We start from the raw sequence: 22,830 nt of genomic DNA, 5'->3' as shown, positions 1-22,830 counted from the left end.
TTCAAACTTTTCCCTCAGGGAGAAAAAGTTGTACTTTTCACTCTAGATATACAAATAACTATAGATTTACGGTCTCAAATTACAAAAAAATGCTCAAAGTAGCCTAAAAATTGTAATGTTAGGAAAAAATAATGAAAAATGTCACATTAAATATTATCAAGTTAACTTGAGAGAGAATTAATTTTGTAGTTCAAACTTGTCAATCTCGTACCGCCAAAACAAAATTTTAAACTTGCCGCCTTTTAATGTCAATAAATCAGGTTGAATAAATGAACTCGTTTGAATTGTAACAATAGTTTATTTAATTTTTTATAAAGTTTTGACAGTGTACAAATTAAATAACCAGATTATAACTTAAAATTTAACTTTTATTTGGTTGATACATTGAATTATATAACTCAGATTTCAGTAGCATTGAGATTTAATTGCTCCAGGTAAAGGAAGTTTATAATATATCCTGTTTGTTTCAGTACCTTTTTTCACCTGAGATTCCACGAGTTAGAACAAAAAATTTGGTTGCTCCACATTTATTGGTAAAATTCTAATTAATAGCTTATTATTTCATTTATTTGTTCAATTAAACATAAAGTAGAAAATTTGTTTGTTAATGTAACTTTTGAAAGTGTCAATTTAAATTTTTTAAGGTGTTTAAAATTAAAAGTGGAATCTTAGGCTAAATTCACGTGAGTAAAAATTAATTAATCTAATCTATTTTGAGAAAATCAGTAAAATTTGTTCATTATTTTAAAAATTAGGTCTTGTCAAAAAGAAAACATATTTCAGAGTATAGGTTTGATAGTAATAAGTTTTTATTGTGTAACATTCTTTTATTTTGTAAACTTGAAAAGTTTTCAATAAAAGTAATCAGATGCAATGTATTTTATTTATTGCCTACGCATTGTCAACTTAATGAAAATAGTAAATTTGTTAGTTTAGGATCCAGAGTAGAATGATGAATATTTTTATTAGACAAAGAGGCAAAATCCTTCTTGGAAAATAAGAGTATCAAATGATTCTATCTCTGAAGTGGGGTTTCGGTGCGGATACAATAAAAGTAGACACACGAAACGCCCCAAATGGCATCCCTGAATGGGGAAAATCGAAACAAAATATTCACAAAGACCACAAATAATAAATGTTGAAACTTGAAAAGTTCATGGTTAGGTTAGAATTTGATAGTGACGCTAAGAGATACTTTGAATGATTTTGACTAGGTTAGATTACAAATCAGTTAAGTTCATTGAGTTGAAATGCGAGGTAAATTATAGAAAACATTGTAAATGATTATATCTGTATTCAAAATACTGCGTTCTGATGAACAACTATCTACTAAGAAGTAAGACGAAGACATCAACCAAAATGGAAAAATTGATTCATGAATCTGAAGCGTCCAAAGATACTATAATGGTAGATGAATTAGAAGATAGGGAAAGTACAATGCAAGAGTTTGATACATCCAATGATGCTATTGTATTGAATTCAAGTGATATGGAGTCGCAAGAACAACTGAACTTAACCCTAGTAGAGTCAAATGAATCCTTAGGTGAAGATTTTGTTGGTTTCCTCGATCAAAACGATAGGAATTGTAATAAACCTGAACTACAAAAAGTTGATGATTCAAATTTAAAGATTTCAAATGATCAAGTCAATAATTCAAACAATGATGCTCAACAAAACATTGAAGATTCTATTGCTCAATCTAGCGATTCACTTTATAATGTAAATTCTAAAATGGATATCTTGATGAAGTTTCTTGAAGAACAAAACAAAAGTATAAAAAATGAATTTAAAAAACAAGATGAAGCAAGAAATGAAATTAAAAATGAAATTAAAAGTGAAATTAACAGTGTAAAAAATGAAATTAATGGTTTAAACCAAAAACTTAACAGACAAAATGATAAGTTTGATGAGAAGTTTAATGAAATAAAAGCACAGTTTCAAACAATAAATCAGAAAGTTGAATGCCAGGACAAGAAAATTGAGAAGGTTAGGTCAGAACTAGACAAAAAAATTACAAAACAAGAAAGTAGGTTAGATCAATACTGTATGAAAAATAACAAAGAAATCGAAGAAATGCAGGTCAAAACTAAAAAACTTGAGGTACAAGTAGGTCAGGTAACCGAAACAATGAACAAAAATACAAGTCAATTGAAAGATGAAATTAATAATATTAATGAAGAGATGGAAAATGTTAGGGCTAGTGTTCACCAACAATCAGCCATGCAAATCAATTTAGAAGATAGGATCACTAAGAATCTGAATATTTTGGAAGTTAGGCAGAACGAAGAAGCTGTCAAGGTCTGTACCTTACAGTTGAATGTAGAGAAAAACAGTGAAACAGTTGATAAATTACAGAAAAAAATCTCATCACAAGTGAACTTTGTACCGCAAGTAAATAATTGCTTTCCTTCTGACAAATACGAATTTCAAATGTCGATTGACAGGAGAAATCCTATGAACTTCATCAATAGCTTAACTGAATATTTATCTCGTAACCATATTACTGAATGGGGAAATATAAAAAGTATTTTGGACAATAATTTGAACAAAACTTATCAACAACAAGAATGGTGGGATTTTGTAAAAACCGATATTGACAGTTTTGAAAGCTTCAAAAACAAATTCATCTCGAAGATGTGGTCGCAAGACATCCAGAAGAAAGCACGACAAGAACTTCAATTTGGAAAATACGTCATTGGTAGTAAGTTAACTTTAAGTGAATATTTTATTTCCAAATTTAATATCTGTAAAAATTTAATTCCGGCTATTGACAAAGACACAATTTTTGAAATGTTGAAAAATCATTACAATGAAAATATAATTACCGCTGCAATTGTCAGAAATGTAAAGAATGCAGAAGAATTTATTAAGGTGTTGGATGCATTCAATTTATTAGATGAATATAGGGTGAACAAAAATCAAAACAATCAAGAAAATCAAGATAAGAATCAGTCAAATGACAATCGAAGATTTGATCAGGTAGGACACAATAATTTTGATAATAGAAGAAATAATAACAACTTTCAAAAATCAGGTTATCAACAACGTCAGGAAGATCGTAGACAATCAAATAATTCAAACATGAATCAAATGAATCAAAACATGAATCAACCAGGTAATTTTCATCCTAGAAATCCAATGATGTTTCCGCAGCAGTTCAACTACCCGCCGCCTGGATATGGAGCATCACAAATAATACATCATTAACTGTAACTTTCATGAAACAACAGGACAGATTCCAGTAGAGATGATGATGAATAAAAAATTAGGTCATTTAGTTTTCAAAAGTATTAGATTTCCTCCTGATAATAAATTTGAACTAGAACCCGAAGAACTTAGAAATAGAAGAGTATTAATTAATATAAAAAATAAAGGAGTAATCAGAAGATTTAAACAGAATATGAGAAATAAAAATCCATGTAAAATCAATGTAGGTGATCAAGTCTTGATAAAAAATTACATTCTATCTAACAAATTGAAGAAAATATCTGCGAAACTGTGTGCAAAATATAAGGGACCGTATGTTGTAGTAAAAGATTTAAGAAAGGGTTGTTATGAACTTGAAGAAATAAAAACTGGAAAAATTTTGAAAGTAAATAAGTTTATGATGAAGCGTTTTTACCATAAAGATGATTAATTTTTCTAAACTTACGTGATCAATGGCTTGAGAATCATTCTAAAATAAAATAAAAAATATGCAATTGAATACTATAACACTTTGTTAAATCAACTGTAGAAAATGAAACTTTGTTTAAAATAATAATGTAATTCAAACAAATTTTATTGAGTCATGAAATCTATTGTATTGGTACTGTTGTTTAGTATTCTTGTTGGTATGTATTAGTATTAGTAATTATTGATTTATAATTGTATTTTGTTTGAGTAAGAAATCCTGACCTTGAAGTCTTAAGGGATGCTCATAAATTTTGTGTAATGTAATTTGTGCTTATGAATGACCATGTAGCTTGTGTTGGTAATACAATGATTTAAATGACTTGATGAAACGTATTTTGAAAGTTTTGGAAAATTTATAAGTAATATTTAAATTTCATTGTGTTTAACTTCCTACTTTTATAGTAAATTCATAAACAAATGATTGACATTAATGATTAATAAAATAATGAATGTTCAAATTAATTGGAAATAAATTGCTGAAAACTATTGAAACGATTTAAATAAAGGAATAAATAATATAATATTGTTGTTAATTGATATATTTATTCTATATTCACTTGTATTCAGTAATAATAATGTGTACGTACTTGAAATAATAATATTGTTTAATTAAAATTGATTCATATGCTATTGATCACTAATATCCTATCTAAATATTTAGTATAACTCTTCTGTCAATATTTTATTTTATGATTTACTTGAAATTTGTGGATAAATTCATGAACTTACAAAATTCATGATTCATTTTGTTTGAAATATGACTGACGATTTATCAACTTAACTATATTTTTGAGTAATAGTCAATTCTAAAACTTATCTTAAAAAAATATATATATTTTTTATTCTTATTAAAAATTTAAATAGTAATTTTTTATTCTTAAATGCTCATACATTCTTGACGTGAAAGTGACTACTAGTGCATCGAATAACACTGCAACGTATAATACAAATGTGAATGATATCTTCGAATCTTCAATATTCTACGACAACGAAATTGCTGAAAATAAAATGGTAGTGGTATGGAACTTCGTCGCAGAACTTCAAGCTGAGATGTGGCCTAACTCCATTCCACAGCGTAAAGATGTCATTCCACATAGAGGGTGTTCCAGAAATTATAGTCACAAGAACTTCAAGATTTTGCATTGCAAGAAACCTTTACCTAAAATTTACCTTACCTTAAAAAGCTATTCCTTTCTAGATATTGGCAACAGTGAATCCTTTCTAGCAACTCACTCCGTTCCTTAAGTTAATCCTTTCAAAATTTTCCACTTGCACATAATGCAACTACAACTACAAATAAAAGTGCTATCTAAACGAGTATGGACATGTAAAAGTGAGAAGTAAAAGAAATGAGTGATTAAAAAATAACGAGATGTATCTACGAATGTGCCTGCAAATGAACTTTCATCTTCGTCTAAATCCAAAAATGTTCCAGTTGTAAAAAATTGTTAAAATTGATCTTCGAGATTCGCATAAAACCAAGTTTAATGGATTTTTGTAACATTTTCATCTAAATCCAAGTCAAATGGATTTTTGTAAACAATGTTCCTGCTTTACAAAATGTCAAATTGATCTTCAAAACTCGTAATAACTATCGAATGAAATAGTTATTTCTACAAGAACTTCTATCAAATGAACTTTCTCATTGATGCTAAAAAAAAAAAAAAAAAAAAAAAAAAAAAAAAAAAATCATGACTGAAATCTACAATATCTTCAAGTTATTCACAATATATCTACAAGTTATTACTGCATAAGATGTGTCTGAAATCTGTATGCTGATATATTATCTTCGAGAATAAAAAAGAAGAAAAAATCACTCCTAAAAAATTTTAGAAGCACTAAGAAAAATGAAACGAGATGTTTGCGATGTCTACAATTTGTGACTATAATTCTTCAATGATGACTGATGACTACAATTCCATGGTACTTCAAGAACGAGTTGGTCTACAAGAACTTCTAGAGTTCTATACTGCTACCATCTTCGCATTCATTGGAATAAAAACATTCTTCATCATCATTGATCATCACATAAAACATTTCATCGCAAAAAACATTCATCGACGTAAATATATTGAAAGTGTCTTCATATATTGAACTATTCTTCGTAAATAGACTATAATTGAGTATGAGTATTTGAGAATGTTTTTTATAACATGAATATATCCACTATACATCATTGATTTATTCTATATTTGTTTTGTATTCTAATAATCTATATTCATTTATTATTAACTTATGGAATTTTATTCTTACAGTTTGACATTTGTTTATATCTATAAGGTATTCATTTTGATGAAAATTTCAACAAAATACATTCTAGATTGTTATGCATAAAAATGTAACGGAAATAATTTTGTAATTTTCTTATATGAATTAATAATCATTTGAATATTTTTTGACATACTTAAATTTTGCTATGAGAATTTAATGCAATTGCTTTTTATATAAAAAAAAATAATTATTTCAGTATATTCGATGTAATAATCTTGATTTAGAATTTCTATACTTTGTGTAATTACACTTATAAAAAAAAATCAATTTTAAATTTTTTCAAAATTGAAAATAAATTTTTTTTATTGTTGAAGGCGGGCATTTGTAATGTTAGGAAAAAATAATGAAAAATGTCACATTAAATATTATCAAGTTAACTTGAGAGAGAATTAATTTTGTAGTTCAAACTTGTCAATCTCGTACCGCCAAAACAAAATTTTAAACTTGCCGCCTTTTAATGTCAATAAATCAGGTTGAATAAATGAACTCGTTTGAATTGTAACAATAGTTTATTTAATTTTTTATAAAGTTTTGACAGTGTACAAATTAAATAACCAGATTATAACTTAAAATTTAACTTTTATTTGGTTGATACATTGAATTATATAACTCAGATTTCAGTAGCATTGAGATTTAATTGCTCCAGGTAAAGGAAGTTTATAATATATCCTGTTTGTTTCAGTACCTTTTTTCACCTGAGATTCCACGAGTTAGAACAAAAAATTTGGTTGCTCCACATTTATTGGTAAAATTCTAATTAATAGCTTATTATTTCATTTATTTGTTCAATTAAACATAAAGTAGAAAATTTGTTTGTTAATGTAACTTTTGAAAGTGTCAATTTAAATTTTTTAAGGTGTTTAAAATTAAAAGTGGAATCTTAGGCTAAATTCACGTGAGTAAAAATTAATTAATCTAATCTATTTTGAGAAAATCAGTAAAATTTATTCATTATTTTAAAAATTAGGTCTTGTCAAAAAGAAAACATATTTCAGAGTATAGGTTTGATAGTAATAAGTTTTTTATTGTGTAACATTCTTTTATTTTGTAAACTTGAAAAGTTTTCAATAAAAGTAATCAGATGCAATGTATTTTATTTATTGCCTACGCATTGTCAACTTAATGAAAATAGTAAATTTGTTAGTTTAGGATCCAGAGTAGAATGATGAATATTTTTATTAGACAAAGAGGCAAAATCCTTCTTGGAAAATAAGAGTATCAAATGATTCTATCTCTGAAGTGGGGTTTCGGTGCGGATACAATCAAAGTAGACACACGAAACGCCCCAAAATATTAATAAAAATAACATGGACACCAGAGAATTTTGATTGTAGTTTTTTTATTCACATGGATATCAATGAATGGTAATTATTTAACCTCAAAATTCAAATTTCATAATGTGTATTTGCTAGAGTACATCATTTCTCATTGCTTGCAGTTGCAATAATAGTCTAATTATCAATAGAAAAGAAACATTATTTATTATTAAATGATGAGGAGTAATTATTTAATTATGATTTACATGAACATTATTCTTACATTGGATTTCTAGGATGATATTTTATCATAGTCATTCTAACCAACTTAATTTTAGATTTACGGTCTCAAATTACAAAAAAAATGCTCAAATTATTGAAAGAAGTGACTGTCAAGGGTATTCATCTAAAAATATGAAAAAAAGCTCATCAATCTCAACCAGAGAATGATCCATCAACCATAGGTGTAATTTATACAGGAATAATGTTTCAAAGTGACACTTTTTCCCGGTCGCATAAGCCATTTAAATTTCAACCGTGATTACTTCCACGAGAACCAATTAGAGAAGCCGTCTTTTCAAAAACCCCTACTCTGATTGGTTCATGTAAAGTTAATCACGGTTAAAATTCATCCAGCTCTTGTGTAGCCAGGTCTCTGAGTACTTGATTATTGACTTAGTGAGGAGCAGCTTCACTCCACTTCCAATCAAATTATTAGAATTTCATCTTCTTCAAACATTGAAAAGGTAAAATTCCTATGTTCTGATAAGAGAAATTCTTCCCTGATCAAGATTTGAAAATAATCTCTCTTCATCATTATCAACAAACTTGGACTTGCAATTCTGTTTCCTCCCCAATTAGAAAGTTCCAGTTGCCTATTTTGTATACTGTAGAAGTTAAATCACTCTACTTGTATTATTGGTAGGCTATTACTTGCATGGGCAACTATAATAGAATAGTTATTTGTGCAACTAGTGCGCAAAGTGACAGTTTGCTGCACCGGAAGAAACGTTTATGCCCGAGCCGTAGGCGAGGGCGGAATGGTTTCTTGAGTGCAGCAGAGGAACTTTGCACACGTATTTCACATTAAGTTTTTCCTACAGTTACCATTGAATATGAAAAGTGGGTAATTATGGGTAAAATTGCCTGAAATGCATCAAATGTTTTTCTGTGTAATTTTATTATTGATAAAAACCTTAATCCTAAAATCCTAAAGTCCTCGTTGTCCTTGGTTATAATATCTACTTAATAATTTGCTCGTTGTGCTTCGTTGCACCTCTGCTCACTATAGCAGCCACAGCAGTCACTGTTACCAACTTCATTTTGATTTTGCTGCACTGTTGCTCCAAATAACCTACTAAGTATTTTGCGTTGCCATTTTGCAAATGTGGAGTGCAAAAAATTTTCCCCGCACTAGAGCGGAAAAGTGATTCTTTGCGTTCTGTAATCAGTGCAGCAATGGCCACTTTTCAACGTAACTGTAGGAAATAATATTAATCTCTTTTCTGTATAGGGCTACTTGTAATATAAATATAAAAAAGGGTACTAAGATTTTTATTTATTTCTTTATATTTAGATTAATATTTCATTTGGCATTCAATCTTGAAAATGATCGAAGTAGGCCCAAACCAGTTGTTTGAAATGTTTTTAAGTTTAAAATGTTTTGAATGAAAGGGTAACTAATGTTTTTATATTGGTTTTAGATGATAAATTGTATCAGTATTTCATACTAATACAATATCAGTATTTTGAATCAAAATTCTACTTTTAAAACGTTTTTTTTTCGTAGGGCTTTGGTTACAGGGGAAGTATTTCTACTGTATTCACATTATCCAAAAGTTCTGTATGACACAACATTCAATATGAATCCAATCAATATTCAATGGGATTCTGATCAACTAAACAATAGAACTAGTGATTATTCGCAGCCTGTCCAACAAATTGATAGAAGAATTCATGTTCAGTATTGAAATCAATCAAGAGTAGGCCTACTGGCTGATGCATCATTGAATGGAAATTTAATGATACATCTATAGAATTCAATCAACATTCAATAGAAATTTAATCAACTGTACAATAGAACCAGTAAATTCGCAGCCTTTCTGACAAAACAATAGAAGAATTCGTTACAGTATTGAAATCAATCAAGAGTCCTGGCTGACGCGACATTTAATATGAATTTGATCATAATTCAATAGGAATTCAATCAATGGGACACCAATCAACTGAACAATTAGAAGTAGTAAATTTGCCGCCTCTCTGACGAAACAATGGACAAATCTATCTCTATGGTATTGACATTAATCAAGAGTACTGGCTGATGCCACATTCAATAGGAATTCGATCATAATTGAGAAGGAATTCAATCAATAGGATTCCAATCAACTGAACAATATAACTAGTGATTATTGGCAGCCTTTGTCACAAACCAATAGAAAATCTATTTTTACAGTATTGACATTAGTCAAGAGTCCTGGCCGACGCAACATTCAATAGGAATTTGATCATAATTCAATTGAGATTTAATTGAAATTCAATAATATTCTTATCATCTGAACGATAGAACTGATGATTATTCACAACTCCTGCCATAATACAGCAGTAGTTGAATGTTGATATTGTGATGAATTTTTTGAGTAAATCTCATGAAAGGAGAGAATTAGCTAAGAAAATTGTAATTACCCTCATAGAATGAAAGATCTGCCAAACGAATAGTTAGCACCCAAGCGGCTTTGGCTAGAACCTTTTTCTGAGAATCTCTGTGTAATCAATTTTCATGAAAATTTGCCATTGGTAGAATGATTATGACGTAGGCATGACGTCAGTGGCAAGCAGTAAAATATAATTCCTTTGATTACAATAGTAACTTAATTTGTATATTTTTTTAAATTGCTTAATTCTCTAGACATAGTTCCTCTTATACAATGTACATGCACTAGCATATATGATAAGGCAGGTTTGTTGTCTTATAACAGATTAACATATTATGATGTTTTCAAACGATCACCCTTTTGGTGCTATTTTTATTCTATATGATTGGCTTAGACTTGCCAAAGAGATTCATTCACCATGTGACTTAGTTGAATCAATAATTCATAATTTAATATTTTTTCACAATTCTTATTATATTCGAAACTGTTATGATTAATTTTTGCTGCTCTTATCAGTGATACAATATTCATGCTATGACCTAGTTCGTTATAACAACATTTGGCATTATAATGTAATTTCGTGAGTAATAAATAATTTTAACAATAATACATACATTTTATTTTTCTATTTGAAATTCTTTATCCTTTTTCGATAGTTCTTAATTTTAGAAATAATATTATAGTTTGCATGAAAACCTGGCATGACATTTATAATATATTGAGTCAAATCAAATCAAATGTTGTAGTCAGTCGGCTGTGTCTGAGCTGCTACAAAACATCTGATCAATTGTGAACAAAAGTGTAACCTCCAAAAGTTCAATGAGCAATTCATAAATGATCTGTACTTAATTTGCAAAATAATTATGATTTTATTAAATAATTCTTTGAAAAAATGTGCAGTACAAAACGGTACTCTCATCTTATACTCAGTTGTTGATAAGGAAGCCTTTATCAACAACTGAGTATAAGATAAGAGTACCGTTTTGTACTATGCATTTTTTCCAAAGAATTATTTGATAAAATTATAATTATTTTGCAGATCAAGTGCAAATCATTGACAATATACTCATTGAACCTTTGGAGGTTAAACTGTTGTTTACAATGGATCAGATGTTTTTGTAGCAGCTCAGACACAGCTGACTGACTCAATATATTATAAAATGTCATGCCAGGTTTTCATGCAAGCTATAATATTATTTCTAAAATTAAGAACTATTGATAAAGGACCAAGAATATCAAATAGAAAAATAAAATGTATGTATTATTGTTAAAATTATTTATTACTAAGGAAGAGCTCCACAATATAAATACAGCTACCTCGACACTCAGAAAGTCAGAAACTTTGGCATCTTATAACTTAAACTTTGGCAGTAAATACCTTCCTTTGAATTGGGGTGATGGAGATAAGATGTGTTAATGTTGTGGAACAGCAAGATTCATTTATTCATTTGAATAAATTTTATTTAAATCTACAACATTCACACATCTCATCTTCATCACCACAATCGAAATAAAGGTATTTACTGCCTAAGTTTAAAATATAAGATGCCAAAGTTCCTGACTTTCTGAGTGTCCAGGTAGCCATATTTATATCAACATTCAACTACTGTTTTATCGCAGGAGCTGTGAATAATCATCAGTTCTATTGTTCAGATCGAACAATTAGATACATAATACATTCTTGATTAACAGAGCAAATGATCAAAACAGGAACATTACAAAAAATCATGCTATGATAGCCTAATATTTTAAAAATATTCAAAAGTATCATTAGAAATTACAAAAAAAAACAAGTAGTTTGAAAAAGAATTTGATAGAAATTTCCAAATATAGCAATAACAAAATTAACAGACAATGTTATGTTAGATTAGGAATTTTGTAGGTACATTAATGTGTGAGAATTCTAAGGTATAAATTATCATTACCAACATAAATATATGAAATTCATTATGTGAGAAACTATAAAAATCTATATCTATGAAAGGCTAAGCCCCGACAGACTGAAATCACACCACAGCCCAAACTACTGAGTCTAAAAACTTGAAATTTTGCACAATTGTTCATGGTAGCCTCAAAACATCCACTAAGAAAGGATTTTTAGAAATTTGCCCCCCTGAGAGTGCTGGGGCCCCCCAAAAATTCTGTACTTTTTAACCGTTCATTTCACAGTGAAGTCATAAGGAACTATTTGTTCAGCTACGGAAAAAATTAGATCTATGCAGAAAAATTCTGATCAGGCCAGCACAGGGGGGTTCAGGAGAGGGCATTTTTCGGAAATGTTGATGTAAAATCACACCACAGCTCAAACTAATTGGCCTAAAGAATTAAAACTTTGCACAAATATTCTTCAAACATGCTAGACGCGCACTAAGAACGGATTTTGAAATATTTCGCCTCTAAGGGTTTCAAAGGATGAAAATGGATCCTATTGAGTAAGGTTATGAACATGGTAAAGTGAACGCCATATGGAACTGAGATAATTGACACATGATATTCTAACATATGTTGTAACCATTGGAAAGCTTAAAATAATTTTGTCAATCAGCTGATCAAATTAATTTAGTGCGAGCTTGCCACGTGTGTATTCCATTGTTATATGCTTGGCCACGCAGTTCGGATTGCGCCTTCTATCAGCTGTATGGAGTCATATACATTCTGATTGGAAAATAGCACATAGATTTTCTTTTGTTAGGAGTTTGTTGATAATTATTTATTCAAATTCTAATTCTATTGATATCAAAAATCACATTGATAACTTTCTTATTATATAACAAGATTACAAACATATACCTAAAATAATTGTAGCACGGCCAGGAAAAGACAAATTTGAGTACTAGCCATGAGTTCATTCAATATAACTTATATATTATATTTCGTTAATATTTTGTGAATAAAAAGTACGAGTTGATGAGAGATGTGAGTAACTCCTTATATTTGATTCAAATGATTATTCATATTGTAATAGTCGGGGTCACTGCAATCAAAAGTTATTTATTCTGTGGCTAATAAATTTCATGCATATTGATTGTCCATGATGTATCCAGTGTCCATAATGAAAGTGATTGAACTACTAAAAATTAATGGCTTACTGGTTCCTCATAGAATTTATAGTATCCCTGGTGATTGAGTCTGTCTTTTTTCAAAGCATTGACTATTAATAATAAAGCTCTATTTATAAATACCTACCCCGGCGAACTTCGTATCGCCAAAATGTCAATGTATCTCATGTCACACTCAACTTTATTTGGTGAATCATGAAATTTATCTGACAATCAATATTTTCATTCACATCTCAATACGGACTTCCTATGTGCTTTGTCATGCAGCATTCATTATTCCGAAAACATACTCTTCTCAATCAATTGGTAATAATATGTAATAGTAAAGTGTTGAATTAAAAAGATAGATGATTTGAATCAGTGTTTTGAAGATGAATTCAATGTTTTCATGGTTTTTGATTGTCAATAGATGGTCCAGGAAAAATGCAATGTACGATGAATCACACAGAAATCCATATTCTTCCCATCTTCCATTTCAGGATGAATAATTATAAGCTAAGCAAAATTCAAATAAATTTTAAATCATCCTCTCATTCTTCAGTAATCAATGAATGCAATATGATCAACTCTCTTTCATGAGGTGAATAAATTTTTTGCAACATTTCCCAGTTTCTCAATGATAGGGGAGTGATAATTATTTGTATAAGTCTTCTAAGGAACCATTATCTACAGCTGGTACCAATCAACTACACTTCCAACTCCAAACTACCGTTTCAATACCAGTACACAATTTATCACAGGGTGACATGTTTATTACAGCTGGTGACTTTAGATGCTGGAATCATATTATCATGATCATCTTTCCGTTCTTCAGTAGCCGCTCGGCCGACAATTTCGAAAACATAGGTCTGTAAAATAGATTGATAAATAATTATTATTAGCCCCCCTATTAAAATTTCTGTTCAGAAACCATCCCCAATATTCACACAACATATTCCCAAAGTTACATGCCGTTATGTCAAGTAGTTTTCAAGTCTATAGGGAACAAACATACAAACATACATTCATCTTTATCTATTTAGATTTACATTCAAATGAAAGCCTCTCTGAATGGAGGTAGAATGATAAGGTTGATAACTTTCAGTTCTGTTGTTTTAACATTTTTTTCCAAATCACTTTCAAAAAGTTCATGTAGTACTATACCTACTATGGTTTTTGAGCAACTTCTGGCGCTATCATAGTTTCACTGCTATTCTGTTCCACAGTCCTATCTCTTGCAGTCGTTAACTATATATCTATAATTAATAAAGTAAAGAACTGGCTTATACACGTACGGGATAGAGAAATTTTGTTTGATGCATCATCTCGTCTGAACTACTGGACTAATTGAATTAAAATTTTGCATATAGATTCTTAATTAACCAAGGATGGTTATAGGCCTATTTCCAATTCTTCAAAATTCCATTACGGTATGTCAAGTTTTCAGTTTGTCAAGCTTAAAAATAGATCCTTGCGGAGCACAAGTTCCTGCTGGTGAGTGATAAAATGACCAGTAAATTCTTCAATGACAAGAAAATAGTCAATTTTAACAAGCAATCTTTGAGACAAATTGAATCAAAAACAATATTTTTTTCTAATACACAAACATTATATATGTGAAAATACTTCAATTTTCGTTCTCTGATCCCAAATCACAATTAATATGATATGAAAAATCGTCGCACTTCACCAATAAATTATAACATTAACATAATAATAACCCTAATAATATTATTAATCAGGCCACTACAAAATCATTTTCTTCCGATCTTTCTTTGATAGCCTCGTTACAGTACATAGGAAGACGTTTTCAGTTCTCTCACTATCTACGTTTGATAGTAGAACCAGCATCTGATCTGAAGGATTAACAATGTTTTCTATGTGTTTCATCAGATACTGAGATCTTAAAAAATATGTTGATAACTTCTACATTCAATAAAGAAATTATCCAATGCTTCCAAGTCTGAGGTATATGCTGGACACATCAATAATATAATACAAGATTAAACCGCAGAATTTGTATAAAGAATTACAAACTTATACACCCATAGACTTTCAAACATGTAATGTCTTCCCATTACAATGTTCACAAGTGAACACCATAAAAAAAAATAATATTAGGCATGATATGATTAATTTATGGTTGATAATATAGGCTCTAGTCTGATGCATTTTTGTATTGATTAAAACAAAGGTAATGTTGCTGAATAATGCGAACATAATATATTAGCATTCGTATAGAGCAGGGGCTCTAGTATATGATATTTGTTTCTTCGGGGTTCCGGGAATGGAAGAAATTGTGATTTCAGTAATTATATAAGAATAACTTTTGAATTGAGTGTTATGTGAGTCTATGTTTCAAATTTATTTGAGAGGAATACATTGAATTGGAGGATAGTATTTGTTTCTTCAGGTATTGTAAGATGTATTTCTACTTCATGAAGAAACTCACTTTTATCACTCTGATAAATCACCTAACAAGAAAAATTTTGCTAATTGAATGAGCGTAGGCAAAGAAATAGGCTAGCCAACAAGTCAACAAGTCAGTTTGATGTTGGCATTGTCAATACAGATTTTGTTAATTAACAGTTAATATCAAATTGTATATAATATGGTGCTATGTTCTATTTTCGGTGGAAGGTATAGAAATACAATCTTGCTATCTATTACCTGTTGTGAGTGGTAAAGGAACCTGATATTTCTCTTACACCATCTCTCTCTTTCTTCAGTGGTTTAGCCAAAGTCTAAGAGAAAATAATCTAGGGGAAAATAATTGACTTTAGAGTTTCTATTGAACTGTTGCTCGATTTCCATTTTAAAAAGTTTTTTTTATTTATGACAATTCTCTATAATATGATTGCGATGTATTATTAAATTGTCACAATGTATATCGTAACTAGTGAGGGAAATCGAATTTAGGGCTTGTTATAAGACGCTCGGTTATCTCTGATAAAATCACAGAGGTCAATGAGCAACCCAGCCGCTGGGCTACCGCTCAGCAGTCATGCGCATCCTTAATTCCCCCCCATCACGGCCACTGAGGAAGGCTCATAGAAGGCTGGTAGGCAGCAGTCTAGTTCGGGTGTCCAGTGCGGGCGGTCGACAGAGAGAGTGAAGGAAGCAGCGTGCAGCTAGCAACATAGTACATCTCGTGCTTTGAGTGTACTCCAAATCCTTCGTCGACCAGGAGTTGTGTCTGAGGTTAAAGGTGGGTGATCTCAGACACTGGAAGCTCCGCAGTTCAACACACACTTGGACGAGTGTTGTTCGACTTTTTCAATGAGTTTGGGCATCAACCTGCATGTTTCAACCAGCAGTGACACACCAGGTTTTGGTTAAAACCTGACTGCATCTTGGTACATCATCACCGGAACCTCGAATCGCTAGGGGACCTTGAGAAAGGCTAGGGAAAGCCTTTCTGACAACTCCGAGCTCGATCCGGACCCTAGGAAGACACCCGGTGCCCGAGGATTGGGACTTGGTGATCAGAAGTGATGTCCGGTGCGCGGGCTCCTGTAGCTTGCCGATTCACTCCGGAATCGCAAGAGGATCTCGAGAAAGGCTAGGGAAAGCCTTTGCGACAACTCTGTGCTCGATTCGGACCCCAGGAAGACACCCGGTGCCCAAGGATTGGGACTTGGTGATTGGAAGAGAAGTCCGGCGCGTGGGCTCCTGTAGCCTGCCGATCCACTCCGGAATCGCAAGAGGACCTCGAGAAAGGCTCAGGGGAGCCTTTTCGACAACTCCGAGCTCGATCTAGACCCCAGGAAGACACCCGGTGCCCGAGGATTGGGACTTGGTGATCAGAAGTGAAGTCCGGCACGCGGGTTCCTGTAGCTTGCTGATTCACTCCGGAATCGCAAGAGGACCTCGAGAACGGCTAGGGAAAGCCTTTGCGACAACTACGAGCTTGATCCAGACCCCAGGAAGACACCCGGTGCCTGAGGATTGGGACTTGGTGATCAGAAGAGAAGTCTGGCGCGCAGGCTCCTGTAGCTTGCCGATTCACTCCGGAATTGCAAGAGGACCTCAAAAAATGCTAGGGAAAGCCTTTGTGACAACTCCGAGCTCGATCCGGACCCCAGGAAGACACCCGGTGCCCGAGGATTGGGACTTGGTGATCAGAAGTGAAGTCCGGCGCGCGGGCTCCTGTAGCTTGCCGATTTATTCCAGAATTGCAAGAGGACCTCAAGATAGGCTAGGGAAGGCCTTTCTGACAACTCCAAGTTCAATCTGGACCCCCAGAAAACACCCGGTACCCAAGAATAGTGACCTGGTGACCGACTCCAGCAAATAGTTCCAAGACACACAAGAGGACGTCTTGTGGCAATCGGGAATGTTATTCCCATCACAGAGTCCTCCTTCACTGCGGACACCACAGCATTCCTACTCCTCTCACTCCACGCCCAACCCTGTTTGGCAGTGCAAAAGCATGGCCCCTCTTACCTAAAAGTGGGAAACATTCCTCTAAGGTACTCGAGACCCTGTTTCAACCCCCAAATCGAACAAGGGTGGTTGGTGGATGCCCCACCAAGTCTCATGTCCCCTGCTGCGGCCCACCCCAGTCACCGACTGAGTCTAGCCGGCCCAGAGTGACACTGGGAATTCTGGTAGAAGAAGGTGTGGGCAAAAATCAATTCAGTACACGAAGAAATTCAAATTCACATTCGTATTGATTATAATAAACTTTCACTAGCACTAATGAATGAGACCTGGAATTCAGTGTACCTGCAGGAATGCGCTGATAGTGCTTTGAAGAGAATGATAGAAATACTAAAGAAATACACAGAAGCATGTAGAGTTATTAATAGAGTATCACACACAAAGAGAAACATTGAGCCTTGGATTATGAATGGATTAATTACATCAATAAGGAAGAGAGATACATTACAAAGACAAAGCAAGAATAATACAGCAAATCTTCAGCTTAGAGAGTATTAGAGAAGGTACAGAAATCAGACTATCGATTTATTGGACTTTGAAGACTTCTCGATTCTAAATTCACAAGATGTCAACAATACAATCCAACCTTTCAACTTGAGAATCATCAATTTCAACATCAGAAGCTACAATAAAAATTTTGAAGAATCTCTTCGTAACCGAATACTGGTGGGGTGGACAGCAGAGAAACACTGATAATTGAGTCAAATGTATTATAATCTACGCCCTTCCTGTGGGGCAATACTTCCTTAAATCTAAAACTTACTAACTAAACCACAATGTAATGAATCACTCAAATATAGATCAAGTGAACGAATCAATTGAAGATAAATGGAAAAAAATTAAGTTTTCCAACAAAAAAAAAAATTGTTTTTATGTTAGTTCAATATAAGGTCAAAGAACTGCCAAGGTACAAGAAGACCTCTTCCACTTTAGAAGGGGCAAAATTATGCTACCGGCTGGGACGGTCCCAGGACCCACAAAATTAAACTACTATTGAGTATTAACAAAGTTACAACAACAACAAGAACAAAATAAAACAAAAAAAAATAATTCAGATTATTTCAGATTTAAATTGGTATAGGACAATAAATACAAAATAGGATGGAAACCAATAAGGACCAGAACCGACACTATTATTCTACTGTGACCTTTGATAAATTTCCCAAGACTTTTGCTGGATATATTTGAATTTAATATATTTTCCAAGAAGGAATAGCTGAATTGTTCCTCTTTTACACTGTGTAACTAAATAACTGATTCCACAATAAATCCACTTCAGGAGTTCAAATTCAATTCCTCAACTTTAACAAAATAGTCAAAATAGTTACAATACTATAACAGTTGAAATACATCTAATCATGAAATAGCACGGCAATTATAACTGGTACTATTGATCTAAAACAGTAAAACATATATTAGCATTTCAATAAAACTTCAACAACCAAAATTTCAGAAAATACAAGAAAACAAAAACTTAATTGTATGAAATAAATATCTTGTCTCCTACTACTAGAGCAAAATTAGTGAGATCGCTCAATCAAATCAATCGTTTGTTCTACAAATCATATTAGCAAATGTTGCCTTATTTCACCCTAACTTAACTCCTTATTTAACTATAATCTAACCTCAAATTTGGTTCTCAAATATAATTGAATACATTCGTTTGCTCAAATAACCTAACAAATTTACACGGGAGAAGAACGTGCCGGCTGTAACTCTGAGTGTCACAGGTTACAAGGTTCAAGTTTAAATTTAAAATAAAAATAGGTTGCTCAAATTTTGAATAATGTTCCACCGAAAACAGAAGGGAAAAATAGTTTTGAATTTCAGCCACTCACCCCACACCATTCCTAACAACACGATCGCGACATCCATCTCCACCAAGAGACCCGTCCTTCAATCTCGAGAGCTGCCCACTGACTGACTAGGAGCTCACCGAAATTTTCCACAGGTTGTGGGAAACTCTTGGCAACCTGGTCCGTGAGCTGGCGCTCTCAAACGATTCATCAGGGAATTATCAGTCGAAAAGAAAATGAATAAGAACATTAATTTTCTTTCCGAGTGACAATTACACAGTGGAAATGTTGTGGACTGCAACCAGGAAGACGACACTGACCGCTGAGGCAGCAGTTCTGCTGCCTACATCGACCGATGCCGTTCAAAGTACAACCGGCTATTGTTCTTCTTTACAATAATTAATACCTCTAATCTTATAACTAACTTAAAACTAAATTGTCTTCCACACTCTCACATCTTATTCAACTGGATGACCTGAACATGGATTTCGACGTGATAGTCTTAACGGAATGCTGGATTGCTAGTGATATTTCCTTGAAATCAATTAATAATTATACCTGCCACAAAACAGAAAACAATATTCTACAGAATGATGGAGTAATAATTCATGTCAAATCCGACTATTTTGTCGAAATAAGAGAAATTGCAGTTGGACAAGCCAACTGTTTGAATATGCATTTAAAAATTGAGAAAGATACTTTTGTTATAACAGCGCTATATAGATATCCATCACACTTGAACTTAACAGAATTTCTCATTGATCTGAGGCAGATTTTGGATGATAATGGAAAGTATTTTCACATCGTCCTAGGAGATTTGGACATTAACACAAAAGAACCAAATCAGCACAGGCAACTGGAAGACTATGATAATCTACTCAGTGAATATGGATTCCTACATTGTATAAAGCAGGCAACTCGTATTGGAAATAATAGCACTTCATTCATAGATAATATTCTGAAAAACTTTAAAAAAGATATTATAGCGATAGTTTTCCCAAATTCTATCACAGATCATTTTATAACTTTTCTGGGAATTAAATATGATGCGGTGGTACACAATCACAACAGAAGAAACCCCTACTATAAAAGTATTGATTATAATAAACTTTCATTAGCACTAACGAATGAGACCTGGAATTCCGTGTAACTGCAGGAATGCGCTGATAGTGCTTTGAAGAGAATGATAGAAGTGCTGAAGAAATACACAGAATAATGTGAAGTTATTAATAGGGTATCGCACACAAAGAGAAAAATTAAGCCTTGGATTACGAATGGATTAACTACATCAATAAGGAAGAGAGATACATCACACAGACAAAGCAAGAAAAATACTGTGAATCTACAGCTTAGAGAGTATTTATATGAGGTAGAGAAATCGACTAACAACTGTAATAGAAAATGCGAAGAAACAATACTCTTTGAGGCGATTTGAAACTTCCAGCAACTGTAAGCAAACATGGGAAGTAATAAGAGAAATAACTGAAGTGCAACGGCCAAGAACACAAATCCACCAAATCAACTTGGAAGGGAGAGAGTTGAAATTGGGAGATTATGATAAAGATATGGCAAATTCTTTCAATAAATTTTTTATAAGTATTGAATCAAAAATGGCCTGACATTCTCAACATTCTGAATAGCGATTGTAATGGCGCAGATGAGCATGCGGCAGCTGATCAGATAGTCTGCCGGTCATTATTCTTTACACCTGTCAGTGAGGACGAAATGATGAGAATCATTGATAGTCTTAAAGCTGATAGTGCACTAGGACTCGATAATTCAAAACCAGATTTTTTAAAACAGAATAATACTATACTTGCCAAGCCTTTAACACATATTGCAAACAGAGTTTTTGAGGAAGGTGTTTTTCCACAGTGTCTTAAGGAAGCTGTCATTTGTCCAATCTTCAAAACAGGAGATAAGAAAGATATGAATTGCTACAGACCCATATCATTACTCAGTACATTATAAAAGTATTTTTGAAAAGTGTATCAGAACAAGACTGATCAGCTTTCTTGGAAAAATAATCTTCTATCGCTAAACCAATATGGTTTTAGATCTAGTCGCAGTACAAATGATGCTATCCACTATGTGACCACTCAGATTGCCGATAAATAAACACTGGAAAAAAAACATTAGCAGTATTCTTATATTTGGAGAAGGCTTTTGATACGGTGTCACATGACATTCTTCATTCAAGGATTGGTAACTATGGAATAAGAGGAGTCGCATGGAATCTTTTCAAGAGCTACCTATCAAACCGAACACAATGTGTCAGAGTCAATGGATGTATAAGCAACAAGCTGACTGTGAAGTTTGGAGTGCCACAAGGAACAGTACTAGGGCCAATTATTCCTTTTCTTCTCTACATAAATCCATTAAGCAACATGGAAATTAATGAATTAATCACCACCTTTGAAGATGAAACTGTTCTACTGTTCTTTGAACCGACCTGGGAGATGACCTGGAGAGAAGCTGAGACTAGACTTCAGAGGGTGTCTCGCTAGTTGAGTGAAAATCTGCCAACATTGAACCATGAGAAAACCTTCTTTCTGACCTTTTTGGCGACTCGAATTGGACAGCCAACAGGAGATGAGATAGTAATCAAGAATCAATGGAATAACACTTCATACACAGCTCACAGGAAACAGTCACAGAAATACATGGGAGTTACAATGGACTCTCTTCTGCGCTGGGATCATCATCTGAATGAATTATGCGGGAGACTGAGGAAGACCTTCTGCAGATTCAGGATCCTGAGGACACTGGTCGACAAGGGATGTTTAAGAGTTATCTACTTCACTCTTGCACAGTCCCTCATGCTGTATGGTATTGTGGGATGGGAAGGTGCGAGCTTCTTGCACATCGAACCGCTCCTCAGGTACAGAAGCTGATCATGAGGGACATCAACCAGAAGCCTCCATGTTATTCATCAGACCAGCTCATCGAAGAGTTTGACGTGATGGATCCAAGACAGCTTTACTCCAAGGAGATGCTATGCAGATTACACAAGAGCCCAACATTTCAAACAGGAAACCACAACCACAACACCAGATACAGGAATCTCCTCATCACCAGTGTTGCAAGGGAGGCACTATACCAGAGACATTTCAATCATTCAGCACCGAAATTATATAATCTACTTCCTGCAAACTTTGAACAGATTAATCATCCTAGAAATTTCAAAACAATAGTACACAATTGGTTAATGAGCAATGGAAGACAGAACATAGAAAACATTATTTTAAACAACTAACCACCTAATGACTTACTAATCACTATCTAATTAATAATATGCCAAGAAAACTAACAAAATCTACTCTAGAACATGGTATGCCATAGTGGAGCAGGTCAATTTCCACACAGAAAAAAATAAACAAATAGAGGACATATTATAATAATTTTTTGTAACTAACTATTGTATGTAATATTGTAATTAATCTAATATTTTGTGTAATTGATGTTGCAGTTTAAGTTTTTTCGGGAAATGAACATTTATTTATTTATTGTCTGTTTTTAATCATATTATTTGTATTATTTTTTATTGTTATAATACTCAATAGAGAGTTGAGTGTAAGAGAGGGTCGACTGCGCCCTTACTCCGCTCTCTAGGAAAAATAAAGGCAGTCATCCTATTCTATTCATGTCACCATAATAAATATGTATATATATGCCATAACACACACACACACACACACAA

At 32.7% G+C, this 22,830-nt stretch overlaps 1 protein-coding gene across 1 annotated transcript in view; it reads right to left on the bottom strand.

Annotated features, from left to right (window-relative positions):
- LOC120353051 overlaps positions 1-22,830 on the bottom strand; it is an 86,784-nt gene that overhangs the window by 16,001 nt on the left and 47,953 nt on the right. The gene's annotated exons all lie outside the window — the stretch shown is intronic.

Source organism: Nilaparvata lugens, chromosome 9 (assembly GCF_014356525.2).
Source record: "Nilaparvata lugens isolate BPH chromosome 9, ASM1435652v1, whole genome shotgun sequence".
NCBI classification, from domain to species: Eukaryota; Metazoa; Arthropoda; class Insecta; order Hemiptera; family Delphacidae; genus Nilaparvata; species Nilaparvata lugens.
Note: the sequence above shows the minus strand (reverse complement) of the source record. Positions and strands in the feature narration are given on the sequence as shown.